This window comes from Schistocerca gregaria, chromosome X (assembly GCF_023897955.1).
Source record: "Schistocerca gregaria isolate iqSchGreg1 chromosome X, iqSchGreg1.2, whole genome shotgun sequence".
In the NCBI taxonomy this organism is placed as follows: domain Eukaryota; kingdom Metazoa; phylum Arthropoda; class Insecta; order Orthoptera; family Acrididae; genus Schistocerca; species Schistocerca gregaria.
In genome coordinates, this window is record NC_064931.1 from 134618002 (window position 1) to 134642262 (window position 24261).

The following is a 24261-nucleotide window of genomic DNA, read 5'->3' on the forward strand; positions in this document are numbered from 1 at the left end:
TGTAATTTTATGCCATCGGGTATTTTTAACGTGCGCTCAAGGCACTTCTCGATATGAAAAGTTGTCAGCATGGGATTCTGTCAACTGGTTTGGCGCGTAGCATAGCGACATCGTTTAAATATTCGATGATACAGAAAACAATGAAGATCTGCCTCGAACTGGTCGCCCGCAATGAAAAATAATGGCTGACATATGCGCTTATTTTGTGATTGATAAAGACATACACTGGTGTCCAAAATTAAAACAACAAACGGAATTTGCATTTATTTGGCCACAAATAATGAAAACAGGTGATAGTAAAGTAGAAGAAATGTATAGAACACAGAATGTAAATAGCTACAACTTGGCTAAAGGTAAACAGAAATGTTCTTCGTTTTTCCCAACTTAATGGATTATCACACACATTCCAGCAACTGGTTAATGCTCTCAGCATCGGTGTGATGCTGTGTGTGATGCCACCAGTCTCACATTGAGGCAGTAGAGCACATTCTTCCTGCAGAGATGCTCTCCATTCCTGCAGAATCGTTAGTGGATCCTGACGTGATGCAAACTGTCTCTCTACTGCATTCCAGACATGCTCCATGGAATTAAAATCGGGAGACCACGCCATGCATGCAGTATATTCCGTTTCCAAGAAAACATCAGTCACCCGTGCACTATGAGGTCGAGCATTATCGTCCATCAGTACCAAGTCTTAGCCCAGAGCAACTCGCAGCAACCGCAGATGAGGTCCTAAGATCTCATCGCGATACCTGAAAGCAGTTAAGCCTTGCCGAGTCACCCATACAGTTTCATGAAGACCGTTGCAAATGGTCAACAGAATCCCTGCCCACACCAATAAGGATCCTCCTCGATATCGGTCTCTTTCCACAATGTCTAGATTCCGAAATCGTGTTCCACGTTATTTCCAGAGGATGTGTCGAGAATTACTCTCCAGATCAAATCGGGACTCGTCTGCGGAAAGGACATTGGTCCACTCTTCGATCGTCCAGGTGGCATTTTGACGACTTCACTGTAGACGTTCCCTTATGTGAAGACGTATCAGAGATACACATACAGAAGGTCACCAACAGTAAAGGCAACTCTGCAGAAACCTTTTGTACACCGTTCGTTTCGATACAACACATCCAGGGGATGCTGCCAGGTCCGATGTCAGATGCCATGCAGCACTAAAGCGATACCGTCGTGCCCTTAGGGACAAATAACGGGCCTCTCTTTTTGATATCACACGTGGTCGGCCCTGCCCTGTTCTTCGGGACACTGCTTCGGTCTCTATAAATTGTCGCCACATCAGAGAAATAACAGTACCATTCACATTAAGCCTTCGAGCCACGTGAGTTTGTGACTCTCCTGCTTCCACTTTTCCTATGGTCCTCCACCGCAGAGAGTCTGGTGGGCGTCTTCTTTGTGCCATACTGCCACGTCTGTGACTGCATACACAGTGATTGTGGATATGGAACTACTCGGAAAGCACTACCCGTTTGATAGGTGCCCTGACGTCATTGGAGAGTAGTTGTCCATTGATCGGAATGCTATTTTCCGTGCATAACACAAGCGTAACAAGATCTGTTGACAGTTTGAGTGATTATATCGTCGATTACACACAGAACGGTGAAAGAGCAGCGTGTTGCTTTAACTCGGGACACCGTTGTACACTACTGGCCATTAAAATTGCTACACCACGAAGATGACGTGCTACGGACGCGAAATTTAGCCAACAGGAAAGAGATGCTGTGATATGCAAATGATAAGCTTTTCAGAGCATTCACACAAGGTTGGCGCCGGTGGCGACATCTACAACGTGCTGCCATGAGGAAAGTTTCCAACCGATTACTCATACGCAAACAGCACTTGACTGTCGTTGCCTGGTGAAACGTTGTTGTGATGCCTGGTGTAAGGAGGAGAAATGCGTACCATCACGTTTCCGACTTTGATAACGGTCGGATTTTAGCCTATCGCGATTGCGGTTTATCGTATCGCGACATTGCTGCTCGAGTTGGTCGAGATCCAATGCCTGTTAGCAGAATATGGAATCAATGGGTTCAGGAGGGTAATACGGAACGCCGTGCTGGATCCCAACGGCCTCGTATCACTAGCAGTCAAGATGACAGGCATCTGATCCGCATGGCTGTAGCGGATCGTACAGCCACGTCTTGATCCCTGAGTCAACAGATGGGGACGTTTGCGAGACAACAACCATTTCCACAAACTGTTCGACGACGTTTGGAGCAGCATGGACTATCAGCTCGGAGACCATGGCTGCGGTTACCCTTGACGCTGCATCACAGACAGGAGCGCATGCGATGGTGTACTCAAAGACGAACCTGGGTGCACGAATGGCGAAACGTCATTTTTTCGGATTAATCCAGGTTCTGTTTACAGCATCATGATGATCGAATCCGTGTTTGGCGACATCGCGGTGAACGCACATTGGAAGCGTGTATTGGTCATCGCCATACTGGCGTATCACCCGGCGTGATGGTATGGGGTGCCATTGGTTACACGTCTCGCTCACCTGTTGTTCGCACTGACGGCACTTTGAACAGTGGATAGTACACTTCAGATGTGTTACGACCCGTGGCACTACCCTTCATTCGATTCCTCCGAAACCCTACATTTCAGCAGGATAATGCACAACCGCATGTTGCAGGTCCTGTACGGGCCTTTCTGGATACGGAAAATGTTCGACTGCTGCCCTGCCCAGCACACTTTCCAGATCTCTCACCAACGGAAAACGCCTGGTCAATAGTGGCCAAGCAACTGGCTCGTCACAATAGGCCAGTCACTACTGATGAACTACGGTATCATGTTGATCAAGGCCGTTATTACGGCCAGAGGTGGTTGTTCTGGGTACTGATTTCTCAGGATCTATGCACCCACATTGCGTGAAAATGTAATCACATGTAAGTTCCAGTATAATATATTTGTCCAATGAATACCCGTTTATCATCAGCATTTCTTCTTGGTGTAGCAATTTTAAAGGCCAGTAGTGTAGTTAAACCAAATTCACACGTGCAGCGTGTGCTGACCGTGGGCGAACCAACGCCCGGTCTGTCAGTCGGCTTTATCGGTCCTTCTCGGAAATACCGGAAAACGCACAACGTTTCATTTGGCATTGCAATGTGGCATTTAGCGGTCGACATAACTCTCGGAGTGCCCCAGAATCGTGGTGCCAGCGCTGTGTAGCATTTTCTGTTAGTTCTTGGTATGAAGGACGTTCACAGGCCCAGTGGCTGTTTGCACAAAAAGAGTCTAGCAATATATGATCACAAGCTTTCAAAATAAAGGGAACGACAGAAGAGAGAGATGAGAATTCTCAATTCGACAACCTATGGGTACTGCATATTTACTACGAAACAACATTACACTACCACGCAGAAAGGTTTTTAACTTTTGGATGACAATGAGAGAGCAAAAAATTGCAACGATCGACAGATGGAATTCAGTGTTCTGTACATTAAGAAGCACTTTGTGCTAAATTTTCAGGCATGGAGCACATTAAAAAATTTGTGGTACTAGCAGTAGAATTTCTGAAGTCACACACATTATTCCATTTTCATTTTCAACAGTTTTCAAAGGAAATGAACGAAGAGTATGTAGACTTCATACGCTACTACAAAGAGCTTTGCTTAAGTAAAGGGGCATGCCTGGAACAATTTTTCGATTTATATCTCGCTATTGTTGGATTTATGAAATAAAAGGAGTATTGAAATGAAAATTATAACATCCGGAATGAAGCGAAAGTTTTCGTTTTAGGTGGACTTGACTGCACTGTAGGATAACTTCTTTCTGATTTGATGGGGATGCACTTAAAACGAAAATCGCGTTGTAGAATGGAAACATTCTGACAAATATAGTCCAGTTCCCTAAGCTCATTGGCGTTAAAGGAAATGTAAGGTTTGAACAATTCATTGTGGTCTAGAAGGAATTGCAGGGATAGTTTTAAAAAAATTTTGAGAATACATAGTCCGCAGCTCGTGGTCGTGCGGTAGCGTTCTCGCTTCCCACGCCCGGGTTCGATTCCCGGCGGGGTCAGGGATTTTCTCCGCCTCGTGATGACTGGATGTTGTGTGATGTCCTTAGGTTAGGTAGGTTTAGGTTTAGTTAGTTCTAAGTTCTAGGGGACTAATGACCACAGATGTTAAGTCCCATAATGGTCAGAGCCATTTGAACCATTTGAGAACACTTACATCTGTTTCCGAGCTGTTTTCGAGACTTTTTGCCGTTTCAGTTGAAAGCATGTGCAGATGTAATTGATTGATCTGCATGGTAATTCCAGTTATGGAATTTTACCTAAAAACTGTCCAGAACATCTACATTGCTTTCCTCAGGTAGAGGTTCCACGTCTCTCTGATGAGATTACAAAAGTGCTTAAATATTTCGATCGACATATTTGTGTGACAGACCTTTTTTGGGCTGTGAAACGAAATAAGTCCGAAACTCTGTCAAACTGTTTGCGTCTGTCCGTATGCCGGCAGTTTGTACCAGATAAAAATTATATTGTGTCATTAGCGTGCCAAAAATGTTTAACTAAAACTGAAAATTTGTTTTGTTTATGGTCTTTGTTGTTGAGAAATGTGTAATATAAAATCAAGTCATATGCAGTACGACTGCCATTTAAATGCGACGCGCTCGCCGTTTACCCCTCTTTCTCCCCCTCGTATTGAGACAGCGTGACCTAGCGGTGGTGAAAATGTGAAGTGAGGCTGAGCGCTTTGGCACTCTGGCCCAGGCATGGCTCCTGCGGCGTAATCTTGGCCATCCCTGAGTAAAACGATAGCGAAATTATCACTCGCGAGGACCCCATGAAGTACTGACCAAAGGCATTAAAAATTATAGAACTTCCTAATGCCAAAGACCGAGGTGACTCAAATCCAAAAGGCCTTCCAAATGCGCACGAAGTGGGATCTCATACTCACCACCACACACCAGCAGTGCAACGGCTCAGTGACTAACACCGCAAAAATCCAACCTGCCTCTCTTCCATGCACGGAGACCGAGAAAACGTGGTTGGAGCGAACTGACCAATCGACAAGATGAATTTATCAGAAGTACCAGGGGTCTCTTCCAATCAGAAGACAGGAAAGACATCGGCTGTTTCCGTCACTCAAAACCTTCCATCGGGTCTAATATTCGAACAAGCACATGTCTTGTTCGTGGGTCTGAAGGAACCAATAGTGAGGCAACACGAGGAAGCCCAGACAGATAACTGCTCCGCCAGAATAGCACCTCATCACAGCTTCGAAAATTAAACTCAACCTAGGCCTCTGCTACAATAGACACTACCTGCATTCCCAAATGTGCATACGTTTGCAATTACTCCCCCCCCCCTCCCTTTTCATGTAATCTATCAGTCACCCACGCTTAAGACAGGTGGTTGAAAGTACGTGGTGTGCTGAATATCGAGCATAATAAAAATTACACTATTGACCATTAAAATTGCTACACGACGAAGATGACGTCTTACAGACGAGAAATTTAACCTACAGGAAGAATATGCTGTGATATGCAAATGATCATCTTTTCAGAGCATTCACACAAGGGTGGCGCCGGTGGCAACACCTACAACGTGCTGACATGAGGAATGTTTCCAACCGATTTCTCATACACAAACAGCAGTTGACCGGCGTTGCCTGGTGAAACGTTGTTTTGATGCCTCGTGTAAGGAGGAGGAATGTGCACCAACACGTTTCTGACTTTGATGAAGGTTGGATTGTAGGCTATCGCGACTGCGGTTTATCGTATCGCGACAATGCTGTTCGCGTTGGTCGAGATCCAATGACTGTTAGCAGAATATGGAATCTGTGGGTTCAGGAGGGTAATACGGAAAGCCGTGCTGGATCCCAACGGCCTCGTATCACTAGTAGTCGAGATGACAGGCATCTTATCCGCGTGGCTGTAATGTATCGTGCAGCCACGTCTCGATCCCTGAGTCAACATATGGGGTCGTTTGCAAGACAACAACCATTTCCACAAACTGTTCGACGACGTTTGGAGCAGCATGGACTATCAACTCGGAGATCGTGGCTGCGGTTACCCTTGACGCTTCATCACAGACAGGAGCGCCTGCGATGGTTTGTACTCAACGACGAACCTGAGTGCACGAATGGCAAAACGTCATTTTTTCGGATGAATCCAGTTTGTGTTTACAGCATCATGATGGTCGCATCCATGTTTGGCGACATCGCGGTGAACGCACATTGGAAGCGTGTATTGGTCATCGCCATGCTGGCGTATCACGCGGCGTGATGTTATGGGGTGCCATTGGTTACACGTCTCGCTCGCCTCTTGTTCGTATTGAAGGCACTTTGAACAGTGGACGTTACATTTACATTTCAGATGTGTTACGACTCGTCGCTCTACCCTCCATTCGATCCCTGCGAAAGCCTACATTGAAGCAGGATAATGCACGACCGCATGTTGCAGGTCCTGTACGGGCCTTTCTGGATACGGAAAATGTTCGACTGCTGCCCTGGGCAGCACTTTCTCCAGATTTCTCACCAATTGAAAACGTCTGGTCAATGGTGGCCTAGCAACTGGCTCGTCACAATACGAGAGTCACTACCCTTGATGAACTGTGTTATCGTGTTGAAGCTGCATGGCCAGCTGTACCTGTACACGCCATCCAAGCTCTGTTTGACTCAATGCCCAGGCGTATCAAGGCCGTTATTACGGCCAGAGATGGTTGATCTGGGTACTGATTTCTCCAGATCTATGCACCCAAATTGCGTGAAAATGTAATCACATGTCAGTTCTAATATAATATATTTGTCCAATGAATACCCGTTTATCATCTGCATTTCTTCTTGGTGTAGCAATTTTAATGGTTAGTGGTGTATTATCTACTGTACTCCCAAGGTCAAAACCACATATTTTCATTTAAAAAACACAGTTTTAGCATAATTTACAAAAAAAATTAATAAAAATGAATATTTTCTCGTTTCACGTTTACCAATTATAAAATAATTTTTTTCATACGAAAGGTGAACATAAGAAAATAAATATAATATTTTTTTTATAAAAGGTCAGCATAAGAACGTAAATAAAATGAATTGTGGTGAATGTAAAAAGTAAACGGATAACTGAATTCATTACCAAAAGGTTTTGAAACCTTCAGCGCCATCTTAAGGAAACCCCCAGGGTGAATTTTTAAACTTCTCTATTTTCTCATCTTCTCATCCTCCGGTTTTTTTAAGTTCTTTTCAGCGACTTCCTAGTAGCTGCTCTTCTTATGAATCTGTCACCCGTCGTTTTTAAATGTGCAGAGCTCCTTCAGCAGCATCTTGATGTTCGATGAGCCCCATTACTTGGCCAGCCAGCCCACTCCCGGCCTGGGGCATTCCAGGAGAAGTTGTTTTCGATCGCAGCTTGTGTATATAGCTGATATACGAGGGACGAAGTGCATTCTAAAAATGCTATCTGAGACACGCGCTGTCCCTCCCCCTCCAATATTTCAACAATGTCTTAATCTTATTAAATATTATATGCGAAGATAGGAAATCAGGAGATCAACTGAAATAGCGCATCACTTCACTGCAATTTACATTTATTTTAACACTTGATAACAGACCATGAGCTGGCCGGCGTGGCCGAGCGGGTCTAGGCGCTACAGTCTGGAACCGCGCGACAGCTATGGTCGCAGGTTCGAATCCTGCCTCGGGCATGGATGTGTGTGATGTGCTTAGGTTAGTTAGGTTTAAGTAGGTCTAAGTTGTCGGGGCTGATGACCTTAGAAGTTAAGTCCCATAGTGCTCAGAGCCGTTTGGACCATTTTCTGAACAGACCAAGAAGATTTCGGGTGTTCACTTGACAGATAATTGCACTAGAACAATAATAAACACCTGATTCAGTTTTCTGCATTTAGTTAACGTTCAACAGGTGAACACAATTTAACCCTTCACTGGGTTGCTTTGCAGAAGTGGAAAGCAAAGTTCCAACTCTCTTTTCGCCGTTGTTCTTGAGGTTTAACGCTTGAAACTGCTTTGCTGATGTGATATGTTGTATTATGACGGTAACTGATAAGATTCTGCCACTAGAATGCGCTACTGAGTGTATGACGCGACAATGTGTGTTGCTGTGAGTAGCATTGTAAGTCAGGCAGACATTGCTCTCTTTCGGCGGTGATTGGTAGTAGTTGAATGGAAGAAAACGTGAATGCAAAAAATTTGTAGTGCTTCTACAACCTTTAGAGAGTATTCTGCTCCGTTCATCTTGTATTTGTGCTATACAAATCAATTTCGTTTGCATATGTGCAGTAGTGCGTAATAATACTTCTATCTTATTTTTCTCATGATTTTTCCTGACATCCTTGACCAATTTTAAATACAAAAAAATTTAACTTCTAAAAAAAGTGTGTAATGAAGGGTTAAGTTCTCCCATAAATATAAATATGTGCGTAGGTGCGTTAAATCACTGGTAATGAAATAGTCACTTATAACATCAAGTCAGACACACTCCATTTAAAGGAAAAATAATTACGAAGTTTACACATTGACTATAACATTAAGCTGAATAACATCAAAGTGCACCGTCCACACCTTACGGCGACAGTTTACCTGCAATACGTTCCTTTCTTTACAATATGACATTATTGGGAAAACACTAAATTGGAAAATGACAAATCTATACTCAAAGGAGCCGCACTCCATCTAATCACCCTAAAAATGGCTACTTAATGGCTACCTAGAGTAACAAATTAAGAATAGCATGCTTATAGTTTGACGAGAATAAAGGAATAAATAACACATACATGGCTTCTGACGGCCGACAAACTGTGTTGGGCTATTGAACAGTGATTAATTTAAGCTAGCCACAACATTCGCTAACCAGGTTAGCGGCGTGTTTAAAGACAAGCGTCGAGCAAGAACCCTGGTTAGAAGGTAATGTAACCAATACTAATTTACAACTAACTACAACACTGAAATCAACTGATGACAGGTTGACCATTACCGACGTGGCGTACGATGGACAGTGAATGGACTGAACACTCAACTGAAACTCAAGTATAATGCCGAGGGGCGAAACGCCCAGCCCTAAGCATGTTTAGCGCAAACACCTAGTTTCAGAACAAAACAACCATGAAACAATACGATGACATTACAGCTTGTAGTACAAATGCCAGAGACCATTAAATTTTTGAGATCAATACCGGTTCCTACCCTTGGTTTTGGAGTTTCTAGGAACGTGTCAAACTCACTGTCTTTCCTCGTCACTACTGCTTCGCTCCTTTCTGCTCTGAGTATTTTTATGTTACTCGCATTTATCGTTTGGTGTGTGGCTAAATTTCCCGCGCTTTCCTGTGCAATGTTATTCTCAAAGAAAAATTCATTCTGGACACCGCTCAGTTCTTCCTCCATACTATCCTCTTTTTTCCTTTTTAATTTCACTCAGTGACAAAAGCTGTTTCACTTCGTCTACATTCGACTGATAATCGTATTCATCTGAGACATTTTCCTTTTTATCTTCTCTTTCGACAATTTTGCCTCTATTTTTTTCAATTTTACGTTATGATTAGCTTCTTGAATATAACTAGATTTCTTTAAATCTTACACTTTCTGAGATCTTACTTTCTGTCAAACGCATTTTCGATCCCAACCTCGCCTATGGTGCACTGTTAAACAGGAATATTTTTTGTTAACGGCCCACAGTAACTTGGGATACATACATTGTATATTTTCTGCTGCTGCTGGCTGCTATACTGCTGCTAATCTTCGTTGTGATATGCCATCTGCTTGATCGCTTTTCTCATTCTGTGGTCCGGGTCCTTCATCTTTCTTGTAACTGTTGTTGCGTTGTATCCAAATGTTTGAGAACTATTCTTTCACTGTTTCCTATCTGCCTACGATCGCTTCCGAAGACTAAACAATCCGGACATGTGTCCGGTTAACGAATGTAATTTTTGCGTCTTATTTTTATCTACACTCCTGTATCCGATGGTTTAAACAGTTCACTGCTGTCACGTGTCGCAAAATATAAGCCGCCCCTACTATTTTATTGCTTTACTAGTGAATATATTTAGTAAATGTTTGCTGTAGTCTGACCAGTTAGAGGCATTAGGCAACGAACATTAATAACTAGCCCGTTATAGAGGGCGAACTAACTCCAAGATAAACGAGCCGATAACTAATGTGCTGACCCTAAGTCTACGACTCATGCCCTATCTAACCTGGCAGATCGTTCTATGATTCTGTTCCTTCCAAAATATTTAACTAATAATGAAGAGGTTTAATGTGTGAACACTTTTGTACGATACAGTTATTTCATTCCACTTTAAATGCAAACAACGTGTGCCTACTGGTTCCGGTTGTATTCACACTATAGTTGCAGTCTCATTTATCAAGTACCGGCTGGAATGGCCGTATGGTTCTAGGCGCTACAGTCTGGAGCCGAGCGACCGCTACGGTCTCAGGTTCGAATCCTGCCTCGAGCATGGATGTGTGTTATGTCCTTAGGTTGGTTAGGTTTAATTAGTTCTAAGTTCTAGGCGACTGATGACCGCCGAAGTTAAGTCGCATAGTGCTGAGAGCCATTTGAACCATTTCATTTATCAAGCGCTTGTCTGAGTTGACAGTTGCCGGATCATTACTATCCGATCGTATTTTCATTACGTAACAATTCTTCCGGATACTAAATATAATTCTGTGCTTCATTGCTCTAATTTTCATCATACATACGCATTTTACTCGCGTTTCAACTCTGGTGGGACTATCTTAAAATCTTTCATTTTATGCGTGATAGCGAGGAACACAGCCACTGGGGATCTGCCCTGTAAGCGTTCGCCGGCTCAGTTGACTCACTCCCTTGCGCCAACGATCTCCAGGTTCCAATATCTCCCTTGTCGAACGATGGGTCATCCCCGTGATGCCACTGAGTTGAAGCAAAGGAGCGTAAGGGCAGATTCTCTTCTTCCAGTATAGGATCGATACCTCTACCCTTACAAAGTTCGAGTGCTGTCTGTTAGGCGACAATATACATCCACAGAGATACTCCGCAAGTTACCGTACTGTGCGTGGCGGAGGGTGGGTACCACTGCTCATCATTTCCTTTCTCGTTTCACTAGCAAATAGAGCGAGGGAAAAACGACTGTCTATATACCTCCGTATGAGTTCTATTTTCTCGAAGCTTATCTTCCTGGTCCTTATGCGCAGTGTATGTTGGCGGCGGTAGAATCGTTCGGCAGTCAGCTTCAAATACCGGTTCCCTAAATTTTCTCAATAGTGTTTCTCGAAAAGAACGTCGCCTTCCCTTCAGGGATTCCCATCTGAGTTCCCGAAGCATCTCCTTAACAGTAACGTGTTGTTCGAAGCTACCGGTAACAAATGTAGCAGCCCGGCTCTGAATTGCTTCGATGTCTTACTTAAATCCGACCAGCTACGGATCCCAAACTCTCGAGCAAGACTCAAGAATAGGCTTACAAGCGACCTATATGCGGTCTCCTTTATCGTGAAACACTCTTTCCTAAAATACGCCCAATAAACTGAAGACTACCATTTGCCTTCCATACCACGGTTTTCACTTCCTCGTTCCACCTCATACCGCTTTGCAACGTTACGCCCAGATTTTTAAACGATGTGACTGTGTCAAGCAGAACACTTGTATTACTGTATCCGAACGTTACAGATTTGTTCTTCTTACTCATCTGCGTTAACTTACATTTTTACACATTTACAGCTAGCCACCATTCATCACACCAGCTAGAAATTTTGTCTAAGTCGTCTTGTATCTTCCTAAGCACTCAGGTTACCGTACACCACAGCATCATCGACTAAGAACTACAAATTGCTGCCCACCATGTTCAAATGGTTCAAATGGCTCTGAGCACTATGCGACTTAACTTCTGAGGTCATCAGTCGCCTAGAACTTAGAACTAATTAAACCAAACTAACCTAAGGACATCACACACATCCATGCCCGTGGCAGGATTCGAACCTGCGACCGTAGCTGTCGCTCGGTTCCAGACTGTAGCACCTAGAACCGCACGGCCACTCTGGCCGGCGCCCACCATGTCCGCCAAATCATTTATGTATACAGAATACAAAAGCGGTCCAATCACACTTCCTTGGGACACTTCTGGCGATACCATTGTCTCTGGTGAACATTCGTGACAAAAAATTAAAACGCCTTCAGCCGTCCTTATGATTTTATTTTATTTTATCGCTACCAGTTTCAACGATTCATTGCGTCATCTTCAGGCTGTTTTTGATGCGGTACAGGCTGATATGATGGTTGGAGTGCTGACAAATTATCTGCGTATCCAGTAATTCTGGCAAGTGATGGGTTATGTATGGGATCATATCAACCTGTACCGCATAAAATAAAATCATAAGGACGGCTGAAGTTTTTTTTTTTTTTTTTTTTTTTTTTTTTTTTTTTTTTTTTTTTTTTTTTTTTCACGATGGTAAACGTTGTCGTCGCAGAGACCTCCTGCTAAAAGGATGGGCATACAAAAGCCTGATGAACATTGGCCGTAGAGGATGACATATTGGGTTCTACTACTTAAGATGTCTTCGAGTCACTCACATATCTTCGAACTTATTCCATATACTCGTACCTTCGCTAACGGACAGCAATGGGGCACCTTGCCAAATGTACTACAGATGCGAAATTTAACCGACGGGAATAAGATGCTGTGATATGCAAATGATTAGCTTTTCAGAGCATTCACACAAGGCTGGCGCTGGTGGTGACACCTACAACGTCCTGACATGAGGAAAGTTTCCAACCGATTCAAAACAACAGTTGACCGGCCTTGCCTGGTGAAACGTTGTTGTGATGCCTCGTGTAAGGAGGAGAAATGCGTACCAACACGTTTCCGACCTTGATAAAGGTCGAATTGTGGCCTATCGCGATTGCGGTTTATCGTATCGCGAATTCGCTGTTCGCGTTAGTCGAGATCCAATGACTGTTAGCAGAATATGGAATCGGTGAGTTGACGCCGTGCTGTATCCTAACGGCCTCGTATCACTAGCAGTCGAGATGACAGGCATCTTATCCGCATGGCTGTAACGAATCGTGGTCAATGGTGGCCCAGCAACTGGCTCTTCACAATACGCCAGTCACTACTCTTGATGAACTGTGGTATCGTGTTGAAGATGACTGGGCAGCTGTGCCTGTACACGCCGATGCCCAGGCGTATCAAGGCCGTTATTACGGCCAGAGGTGGTTCTACATCTACATCTACATGACTACTCTGCAATTCACAATTAAGTGCTTGGCAGAGGGTTCATCGAACCACAATCATACTATCTCTCTACTATTCCACTCCCGAACAGCGAGCGGGAAAAACGAACACCTAAACCTTTCTGTTCGAGCTCTGATTTCTCTTATTTTATTTTGATGATCATTCCTACCTATGTAGGTTGGGCTCAACAAAATATTTTCGCATTCGGAAGAGAAAGTTGGTGACTGAAATTTCGTAAAAAGGTCTCGCCGCGACGAAAAACGTCTATGCTGTAATGACTTCCATCCCAACTCGTGTATCATATCTGCCACACCTCTCCCCTATAACGCGATAATACAAAACGAGCTGCCCTTTTTTGCACCCTTTCGATGTCCTCCGTCAATCCCACCTGGGTACTGATTTCTCTGGGGCTATGCACCAAAATTGCGTGAAAATGCAATCACATGTCAGTTCTAGTATAATATATTTGTCCACTGAAGACCCGTTTATCATCTGCATCTCTTCTTGGTGTAGCAATTTTAATGGCCAGTAGTGTATATCGGAAAGACAGACTAGAGGCCATCGGAGTAGGGATGTTCATTTCAGTTGACAAAAATATTGTTTCTATTGAGGTAGAAGTTGAGTGAGACAGTGAAAGTTATCTGATCGCGTATTACAGTTGTAGATGAAACCAAGTCAGTTGTCGGATGCTTTCACCGGCCACCCGACTCAGCTGCGTCAGTTCTAGAGTCATTCAAAGAAAGTCTACAGTCAGCAGCGCGGAAATATTCAGATCAAACAACATGTTTTCTGAAAACTATCTTTAGCAGCTAGCTCGACAGCCCAAATGCAATGGAAATATCCTAGAGACTGTAGCTAAAACAGGCCGGACCTTATCGAGAATGTCAGTATAGAAACGTGAATTAGCGATCATAATGTTGTAGCAACTATGGCTACGAAAGTTAATAAAACAATCAAGAAGACTAGGAGAGTATTTCTGCTTGATAGTGCACATAAACAGTCGCTAGTGTCTCACTTAGACAGTGAACTGACGTCACTTATCATGTAAGATGGACGTAGAGGAACTGTGGGCAACGTTTAAGCAGCTTGTAAGTCGTGGTCAGTAGAGTTATGTGCCTAGTGGATACAGGATGGACAATACCGACAATTGTTTAATAACGTAATTCGGAAGATGCTGAGATGCTGAGGAAGCAGAGGCTGTTGCAGTCTTGGTTCAAAAGAGGACGCGTAAATGACGACAAGCAAAGCTAGTAGAGATCCGTGCGTCTGTGGAAAGATATATTCGCGAAGCATACAGTAACTGCCACCGTCACACTTTAGTAAAAGATCTGGCAAAGAATCCGAGAAAATTCTTCACCCGTCTGGTGTGGCAGTTGAATTTAGCAAAACGAAAGCCGAAGTTCAAGAAATCGTTAACACAGGAGAATCGTACAAACATACTGCCATTTGGCATTTAGCCATCGGACAGACTCCCGTATGGACGACATAATAATAAGCATCTCTTGCGTAGAGAAACAACTCAAAGATTTGAAAGCAAATAAATCACCAGGTCCGGATGGAGTCGCAATTCAGTTTTACAAAGAGTACTCTACGGCACTGGCCCCTTACCTAGCTTGCATGTATCGTGAATCTCTCGCCCATCGTAAACTCCCAAGCGACCGGAAAAGGTAATTCCAGTATATAAGAAGGGTAAAAGAATGGAACTGCAAATTACAGATGAGTAACCCTAACTGCCATCTGCTGCAGAATCCTTGAGCAAATTCTCAGTTCAAACATAATAAACTTTCTTGGTACTGAGAAGATTATGCCAACGAATCAGCATGGTTTCAGAAAATATCGCTCGTTCGAAATTCAGACTGCCCTTTTCTCGCTTGATATATTGCAAGCTATGGATGAAGGACAACACGCAGATTCCATTTTATACATTACTGGCCATTAAAAGTGCTACACCAAGAAGAAATGCAGATGATAAACGGGTATTTATTGGAAAAATATATTATACTAGAACTGACATGTGATTACATTTTCACGCAATTTGGGTGCATAGATCCTGAGAAATCAGTACATAGAACAACCACCTCTGGCCGCAATAACGGCCTTGATACGCCTCGGCATTGACCAGACGTTTTCAGTTGGTGAGAGATCTGGAGAATGCGCTGACCTGGGCAGCAATCGAACATTTTCTGTATCCAGAAAGGCCCGTACAGGACCTACAACATGCGGTTGTGCATTATCCTGCTGAAATGTGGGGTTTCGCAGGGATCGAATAAAAGGTAGAGCCACCGGTAGTAAAACATCTGAAATGTAGCGTCCACTGTTCAAAGTACCGTCAATGGGAACAATAGGTGACCGAGACGTGTAACCAATGGTAACCCATGACGTCACGCCGGGTGATACGCCAGTATGGCGATGACGAGTACAAGCTTCCAATGTGAGTTCACCGCGATGTCGCCAAACACGGATGCGACCTTCATGATGGTGTAAACAGAATTTGGATTCATCCGAAAAAAGACATTTTGCCATTGTGCACCCAGGTTCTTCGTTGAGTACACCATCACAAGCGCTCCTGTCTGTGATGCAGCGTCAAGGGTAACCGCACCCATGGTCTCCTAGCTGATAGTCCATGCTGCTGCAAACGCCGTCGAACTGTTCGTGGAGATGGCTGTTGTCTTGCAAACGTCCCCATCTGTTGACTCAGGGATCGAGACGTGGCTGCACGATCCATTACAGCCATGCGGATAAGATGTCTGTCATCTCGACTGCTAGTGACAGGAGGCCGTTGGTATCCAGCACGGCGTTCCGTATTACCCTCCTCGATTCACCGATTCCATATTCTGCTAACAGGCATTGGATCTCGACCAACGGGAACAGAAAATTCGCGATACGATAAACCGCAATAGCGATAGGCTACAATACGACCTTTATCGAAGTCGGAAACGTGATGGTACGCATTTCTCCTCCTTACACGAGGCATCACAACAACGTTTCACCAGTCAACACCGGTCAAATGCGGTTTGGAATCGGTTGGAAACTTTCCTCATGTCAGCATGTTGTAGGTGTCGCCACTGGCGCCAACCTTGTGTGACTGCTCTGAAAAGCTAATCATTTGCATATCACAGCATCGTCTTCCTGTCGGTTAAATTCGCATCTGTAGCACGTCATCTTTGTGGTGTAGCAATTTTAATGGCCAGTAGTGTACCTTCCACCACCCGCTAAATACCTTAGGGCTTTTCACTCTGGGTTTCGGTAAGTTCTCTGTTTCAATAACAATTTGTGCGCATGAACTTTCCTAGAGGGCAGTAAATTCGGGAACTTTATTACGAATACTTGGACAGTTTACTGACGAAATTTGGACAGTTAAGTGTCTTTATTCTAAAGCAGTTTGGATTCCCTGGACTGGCGAGTGTTCATCAGAGCACCTCAAACTACCGTCGAGTCTGAAAAACCCTCATGTGCACTCCTTAAGTACTCTGCTATCCGAGTAGCTGCTTCCTTTGTATAGCGCAACCCTGACCTATCATCGGGAGTCCTTCAAATCCCCAGACGATAACGCATGTCTAGAAACCTACAACCAAGACCGTCACAGAGTCGACAAAGCCTTTGGTTGAGACCCCCCAATCGGTTCCAAACCAAAGGACACAGGTCAACTCTGCAAACAATGCTGCAAATTGCGAGCTCTGTTTGCAACGCACACAGGAGGCCAGCAGTCTTCGCCAGCCCCCCAGCTGCCTGTATCAGCTGAGGATGGCGTCGGAAGCCATGCGACAGGCATCGATGGTGTCGACGTGAGCCACAATTTGCAGACGACTGCACCCTACACGGTCGATAGCCGCAGGCAAGGCCGTCTCCATATCTCGGATGAGGCCCTCGGCAGGCATTCCATGCGCACATTAGCTTTCTTTGCAGCCCTGAACGCTATCTGCCAAAGGGGTTCCATAACGCACTTGACGTTGGAGCTCCCGATAACTAGTAAACCCCTCCCCCACCCCCGTGTGCCTGCTTGAACCCTGCTGAAGGAACGATCACCTGTCCACTATCAGCGTGAATGGGCGAGTCCAGATGACCAGTCTCCACATTGGCCCTGCACCTCAAGTTACGCGAACGCGCCTCTCACCCTTAGCCAAAAGCGCGTTCAGCGCTCCTCCTGCATGCGCACTCAGTATGCACACATTCTAACCATCCTATAAAAACTATCTAAAGAAGTGAATTATAAAAACAGACAGAATCCTAGACATGCAACTTGTTACTCTACTTATGTGTCACCAATGTTCGCTGATGCCTTAATGAGCTATGTAGCTGGTTGTTGGGTGAGCAACTATTTCGCTACAGGCTGAATGAATTCACATTCACAAAAAAAGAAAAAAATTAACCCGAGACTGCACCTTTCAAAGAGAAAAACACGCTCGAAATGTAATAATTATACTACGAGGAAAACATGGAAAAAGATAAACACTTAAGTTGTCACTCTGTAGAGGTATGTCAGCAGAGAGCTGGAGGCTGACAATGCTGAACAATCTCAAATGCCTTCCAGAAGTAAAGTAACACAGCCTCAAACTGGACACCCTTACCAACTAGCATCGGTATCATCTTCACGAACAGAGTGCGAAGACGTTTCCAAGATCACTTTTCGTGCAGTTCTTGTTGATTCCTACAGAGATGGGTTTAGTTTTACGAAAAGACCATAATGCCCAAGTATTAAACATGTTCCGTTGTTCTAATGCGAACTGACGTTAGCATTATCAAAGAAAACACAGACAATGCGTAATATGTTGTTCAAAGTGCCAAGCTGGTTACTTTGCAAGAGTGAACCCCTATCTGGAAGCGTATAAGTTAGTCGCTGTGGAGTGTCATAGTTTGAGACCTCTGGTGTCATTAAGGGCGGGAGAAAACCAAATGAAACTTCACGGGTTGAGAAGGTTCAAAAATATGGCTCTGAGCACTATGGGACTTAACATCTCAGGTCATGAGTCCCCTAGAACTTATAACTACTTAAACCTAACTAACCTAAGAACGTCATACACATCCATGCCCGAGGCAGGATTCCAATCTGCGACTGTAGCAGTCGCGCGGTTCCGGACTTAAGCGCCTAGGACCGCGGCCGGCGTTGAGAAGGTATGTGATGCAGTTTCAGTGACCACAAAATCGAATAAAATTAACATAGAACTTGACAGTATTAGACCATTTATCAGTATGACGTTCCACCATCTCTCGCCTGGATGTATGTACTGATTCTGTTGGGAAGGGTCTCATGAAGCCGTTGCATGCTCCCCTGAGGCAACCTGGCCAACAGTTGTCGTATATGGTTCTTCGTATACTGGATGGTGGGAATAGGATGGTGTCTATGTCCTGTCCAAGACAGAGATGGGGATTTTGCTGGCCACAGGAGTACACCAACATCACACAGACGTTCTATTGTAGACCAGGATGACTGATTAGGTAGCATGTACGAGGAACCAGTCCCTCAGCCACCATTGAATCATAAATGCAGTAACAGCACCTACATATTTATTCAGCAGAATTCATGCAGCTAAAGCAGTGTCACAGTGGCGTGCGGCGACCGTTCGTGGCAGTAGCTGCATAACTCAGCATTTGTCAGCCACCAGCGCAAGGGCGCCAGACCAGAAAGGCAGCCACAGCGACGGGACGATGACAGCTTCACGGCAGGTTTGTGGCTTGCAAGATCCCCTCGCTTCCAAACTGATACTGTTATTACTCAGCCGCGAGTCCGTAGAGGGTGGTATATGTGACGTACAGTATAACTGGTCAGCATTTCTACCCGGAATTTGCGAGTGTAAGTCGAGCCTTCCTTGATCCTCCTTGGTGGGTCGTGTCGTCGGATTTCCTCCCACCTGTGCGCGGTGCAGCTCTCGTAAATGTCGTCCCGTGCAGATTCTTCATTGGCGCACTGGATGTCTCTGTCGGTGGAAGCTGATCATCTAAAATTGCTGTCGATCAACTTTGGGATAACTATATACTCGAAATTAACATTCAGAATGCCGTAACATCACTTTTATGCCTATTAGATTAATAATGAAACACTCATGCCACAAACTACTCGTAACCGAGAGCATGGCTACCATCGAACAAGAAACGAAGAGCTCTTACGCCGACTGCCGGCTTTGGCGCGCAGTCCGTATCTCTTACTAGTTTCGTCACAGTTCGTGGATTTTCGATCAAGTTCGACCTTACTAAGATATGCATTTGTTAATGAACGGGTGTGAATTTTAATGAGGCAAAATTATGATAACTATTTTAAACCTCCAGTAGCTCCTCCTAGTATTCATGTTGTCATAAATGGCTTTAATTATTAAATATAATTAAACAAAGTCGGTGACTTTGGCACTAAGATGTCGGTACTTCCCGTCATGTATATTTCCCAGGCTGACGCTTGTTGCTACGGTCCAGCGCCGAGCCTCACGCCACTACGCGCGACATATGGTCGCTTCGTCACCTAACCAGCCAGCGTGGGAAATGCTCTCCCACTCATGGCCGGCTACGGACTACAGCACTTCCTAACTATCGTTAATGCATCAATAAAAGACAATACTTTATTAAAACTGGTAAAAATGTCTTCCTCACGTAAGAGGCACCTTACAGGCTGAGTCATGTGGGCAGTCGTCAGACACACAGTGGCAGCAGTTTCACAGGCAGGCCAGACACACTATCAGGTGTGAATGCAGCAGGTAACCAGCAGCTCACAGTGACTCAGGTTCAGGAGGCATCCCAGCACAGACTGTAAAGCAAAGGTGTCTTGGAGGTACTGAGGAGTCGCTTGATGCCAGCCAACAGCAACAACCATCTGGAAGACGAGTTCAGGCACCAGTGGCTTCAGTTCTAGGTACAGCCCATAGAGCGGTGGCTAGGAACAGCAGCAGCTAGTTTTAAATATACTGGGGGAACCACACTGGATTGAAAGCTGGTATTTAGGTGACCCTGGTGTAAGCAGCAGTTTGCGAAAGTTACTGCAACGCTGGAGTAGTCGTCATTTATATGGGCTCTACACAACGATACACTACTGACCATTAAAACTGCTACACCACGAAGATGACGTACTACAGACGCGAAATTTAACCGACAGGAAGAAGATGCTGTGATATGCAAATGATTAGCTTTTCAGAGCACTCACACAAGGTTGGGGCCGGTGACGACGCCTACAACGTACTGGCATGAGGAAAGTTAAAAACAGATTTGTCATACACAAACAGCAGTTGACCGGCGTTGCCTGGTGAAACGTTGTTGTGATCCCTCGTGTAAGGAGGAGAAATGCGTACCATCACGTTTCCGACTTTGTTAAAGGTCTGGTTGTAGGCTGTCGCGACTGCGGTTTATCGTATCGCGACATTGCTGCTCTCGTTGGTCAAGACCCAATGAATGTTAGCAGAATGTGGAATCGTTGGGTTCAGGAGGGTAATACGGAACGTCGTGCTGGATCCCAACGGCCTCGTATCACTAGCAGTCGAGATGACAGGAATCTTATCGGCATGGCTGTAACGGATAGTGCAGCCACGTCTCGATCCCTGAGTCAACAGATGGGGACGTTTGCAAGACAACAACCATCTGCACGAACAGTTCGACGACGTTTGCAGCAGCATGGACTATCAGCTCGGAGACCATGGCTGCGGATAGCCTCGACGCTGCATCACAGACAGGAGCGCCTGCGATGGTGTACTCAACGACGAACCTGGGTGCACGAATGACGAAACGTCATTTTTTCGGATGAATCCAGGTTCTGTTTACTCCATCATAATGGTCGCATCCGTGTCTGGCAACATCGCGGTGAACGCACATTGGAAGCGCGTATTCGTCATCGCCATACTGGCGTATCACCCGGCGTGATGTTATGGGGTGCCATTGGTTACACGTCTCGGTCACCTCTTGTTCGCAATGACGGCACTTTGAACAGTGGACGTTACATTTTAGATGTGTTACGACCCGTGGCTCTACCCTTCATTCGATCCCTGCGAAACCCTATATATCAGCAGGATAATGCACGACCGCATGTTACAGGTCCTGTACGCGCCATTCTTGATACGGAAAATGTTCGACTGCTGCCCAGGCCAGTACATTCTCCAGATTTCTCACCAATTGAAAACGTCTTGTCAATGGTAGTCGAGCAACTGACTCGTCACAATACGGCAGTAACTGCTCTTGATGAACTGTGGTATCATGTTGAAGCTGCATGGGCAGCTGTACCTGTACACGCCATCAAAGCTCTGTTTGACTCAATGCCCAGGCGTATCAAGGCCGTTATTGCGGCCAGGGTTGGTTGTTCTGGGTACTGATTTCTCAGGTTCTATGTACCCAAATTGCGTGAAAATGTAATCACGTGTCGGTTCTAGAATAATATATTTCTCCAATGAATCCCCGTTTATCATCTGCAGTTCTTCTTGGTGTAGCAATTGTAATGGTAAGTAGTGTATTATGAAAAGGTGCTTCCTGCTTTTCGTCATGAATGGAGCCCAGGCAGCAAACGTCACGCCTGAACATGTGATAACCTCACTCGCCATAGTGGTGGAGTGCTGGCTTTCACCATACCAGCTCAGCACTATTCTGCCCTATGGATGAGAATTATGCAAGAAGCAAGCTGGGCCAACTGCACACGAGTTTTGGAGTCCATGTGGAACGAACTGTTGTAACACTCCCGCTCTCTTCGGAAGATCTAGTCCTCTGGATTGTAGACTGCCATTAACTCTGCAAATTACTTAAACATTAAATTATATAATTTTCCGTTTTACATTTATATTGTCTGAGTCATAAAATCTGGCCGCCAACCAGCTGCCACAAAGACTCAGGCCGAGTCAGTCAGTTAAGGCGGCTAATAAAATCGGCTGCTCTGAATTATTGTAAGTCCTTCAATATGCATGGTATGGCAGCAATGGAACATGCGGAAGTCTCTGGAGGAAGTATTGTCTACATCTTGAGGTGTTGTAGTGTTGTATCAGCTTGCGGTCTAATCGTGAAACCGCAAAGTGCGAGTCCACGGCTTCCTCTATATTTTAACCACATTTCGGCTCTCTGCTCTGACAGTCCAATGAAACCCTGAAGATAATTTGCTTCACTTTCTAACTTACCGGTAATGGCAGAACTTTCAAATACAATTACTCAAATTAGCTCTCGGCTGCATGAAGGTCAGAGCGGTATACGCTCAAGAGTTTCCTCGCCCTACTGCGACCACCGGCTACCGTCTTCCAGCCACACACCACCCATCGCCTGAAGTCTGCTCTGTCGGACCAGGTGAGCGCTGCGCGGGGCTATGAGTGTATTTATCATCTGTCATTTTCTTATTTGAAATTTTAGTATTTATTGTCCAGTTACGTGTTGGAGTTTGCGTATTTGAAACTGAAAAATCATGTAAGCATTATTAAATAGAGTCGCAAGTGGAAAAAGTCAAAAATCTGTTGTTAGTTTTGGGTTTAATAGAGGGGTACACATAGCTGTGGCAGATCTAAACCTCTGTACTGTGTGGGGGGGAAGTGCTTTGGCGTAAAACAGATGAGTGAATGATTTCCTTGTCTGAGCAAATATTGTTTTGGAATTAATGGTTTTCACATTGCGAACGTCTTGATAACTGACTTGCGTGATAACCTATGTAACGGAACATCCTCCTCTACCATTACTTTTCGTCTACAGTAGTTGTCGATACCAGTACTATTTTTCGATTTTTGGACAGGTCAGGTTTATCTCAGTTGCTTTTCTGAAAACTATCTCATAATTTTAGAAAAATATGTTATATTTCAAGCTAAAATTTTTGAAAAGGAGTTACTTTATTTGCGACGATAAATTCGAAAAGTACAGTTACAATTATTTTTTAGAAACATTTGAAATTACGAATTATTTGTCACACTTAAAATTTATGTTACTAATTACTCAATCTAGTACTATTTACTATGTTTATTTCTGGATTCATTTATGAAATAATAACCAAAATTAATAGAAATTCATTTGTCAAGAGGCCGAGCGAGGTAGCGCAGTGGTTAGCACAATGGACTCACATTTGGGAAGACGACGGTTCAATCCCGCATCCGGCCATCCTGATTTAGGTTTTCCGTGATTTCCCTAAGTGTCTCCAGGCAAATGTCGGGATGGTTCCTTGGAAAGGGCACGGCTGACTTCCTTCCCCGTCCTTCCCTAATCCGATGAGCCCGATGACCTCGCTGTTTAGTCTCTTCCCCTAAACAAACCATCCCCTTTTGTCAAGAAAGATTGTAAACCGTTTGGAATATGGTTATTACGGCAGAGTGAGGTGGTAGTAAGCATGCCTCTGATGTGATTGTACGTATTTTTGTATTTTGGGCGAACAATGTAATTTCGGATTTCTTAATGCGAAAATTCAAAAACTGTATAAAGCACTCAGTCTTCAGGTCACAAATGGCCCATCGGGACCATCCAACCGCCGTATCATCCTCAGTTCAGGATGCGGATGGGAGGGTCGTTTGGTCAGCACACCGCTCTGCCGGTCATTATGATGGTTTTCTTTCACCGGAGCCGATACTTTTCGGTCGAGTAGCTCCTCAATTGGCATCACGATTCTGAGTGCGCTCCGAAAAATGGCTACAGCACATGGCGGCTTGGATGGTCACCCATCCAAGTGCCGGCCACGCCCGACAGCGCTTAACTTCGGTGATCTCACGAGAACCGGTGTATCCACTGCGGCAAGGCCGTTGCCCAAAAGACTATATGATGCACTAAAATGTGACAAAATATATTAGCGTAACAACAAAAATTCTGCAACAACAATCTTTAAATTTATTTAGATCATTTCAACCATGAGGACCTAAATTGTGGGAATTTCAGCTTCAAGAATCAGACCCCTAGACAAGAAGAACTGGAGCCAGCTCTACAAGAAAAGCTAAGTTAACTAGGAAGTTTATTGCAATATTCGCTCCTCTCAAATTTTTCATAAAAGATTTTGCTTATTGTGGACAATAAATGGAATTAGGAAGAAGGGAGGAGATTACATCTGCGACTATTTAACCACCATGCACCATTTGCATTCAATAGGCAAGGTTCAGAATTTGGGAGTAGGAAGACCCCATGATCTAATTCAAAGCAACAAAAATCAAAAGGATGACCATCACTGC

At 44.5% G+C, this 24261-nt stretch overlaps 1 pseudogene; it reads right to left on the minus strand.

The window, feature by feature from the left end:
- Positions 1-23728: 23728 nt before the first annotated feature.
- On the minus strand, positions 23729-23846 carry LOC126299734 (5S ribosomal RNA; annotated as a pseudogene).
- Between the last annotated feature and the right edge of the window lie 415 nt (positions 23847-24261).